We start from the raw sequence: 991 nt of genomic DNA, 5'->3' as shown, positions 1-991 counted from the left end.
TGTGTGGGTCCAGGAGAGCAGGGACCTCTTGGTGGAGACTCCATCAAAGATGAGGCTCTTCCCGGTGTGATGGAGAGTCAGAAAGCCCTCCGGAAACACTACACAGTTCGTTAGGACCTCTTTATTTTAAAGAGATCCAAGGCAGCTTTGGTGCTGATCGGAGGAGCTGTAAAGATGTGATGGGAAGGTTCCCGGCCCATCGGAGCAGGGTCTGGCTGTCGAGCGCTGGCCGTCACGGTGCCACAAGCCAGGCTCAGTGCGAGGTGGGCACGAGGTGATGCTCAGCCCAGCCCCAGGCTTCACATCCTTGGGCCCCGAAAGCTGAGAATCGAGGACAGCAAGGATACCTCCACACCGATCAGTCCCGTGGGGGCTCAGGAGAGCTGTGGAGCTGTCCCTCAGCGTCACTGGGGTTCCTCTTCTGAGCACGTGGAAACCAGTGACAGGGAGGGGAAGGGAGCTGGTTTCTCGCAGGCTTTAGCGGGAGGCTGGGACTGGCAGTCTCTTGCAGGAGCAACCTGCTGTAAATACCCGCAGCGACAGCCCCAGCCCAGGCAGCCGCGCAGCAAAGGGACCGATCCCAGCCCTGCTGCGGGGAGCACGGGGCCAGATCTGTGCTCTTGGCACACCAGAGACCTCTACGGGACAGCAGGTCTCTGCTTCCCATCGCCTCTGGTGATAAATCTGTTCCGGCTGCTCCAGCCGGGCACAGCTGTAATTAATCTCACTTGCCCGGGGACAGTCTGTGTGTGAAGTAGCAGCGGAGCCACTCCAGCACTTGAAGATTCAACCTATTTGCTCTGCAATAACCAGGAGAGATTTCTCCATATGCCGCCAGCAGCCCCGCGAGGCTTTTCAGAACAGATCCGATATGAGGTCAAGTTGCCACTAAAATCAAGTGGCTGAGAAGGAAAACTTTGTTACTCGCAGCAGTAATGCTGCTGCTGTTTATTAGTCAGCAATGAACCAGCAGAAGGTTTTATATTTGCTG

This window comes from Apaloderma vittatum, unplaced genomic scaffold (assembly GCF_000703405.1).
Source record: "Apaloderma vittatum isolate BGI_N311 unplaced genomic scaffold, ASM70340v1 scaffold25548, whole genome shotgun sequence".
Taxonomy (NCBI): domain Eukaryota; kingdom Metazoa; phylum Chordata; class Aves; order Trogoniformes; family Trogonidae; genus Apaloderma; species Apaloderma vittatum.
Note: the sequence above shows the minus strand (reverse complement) of the source record.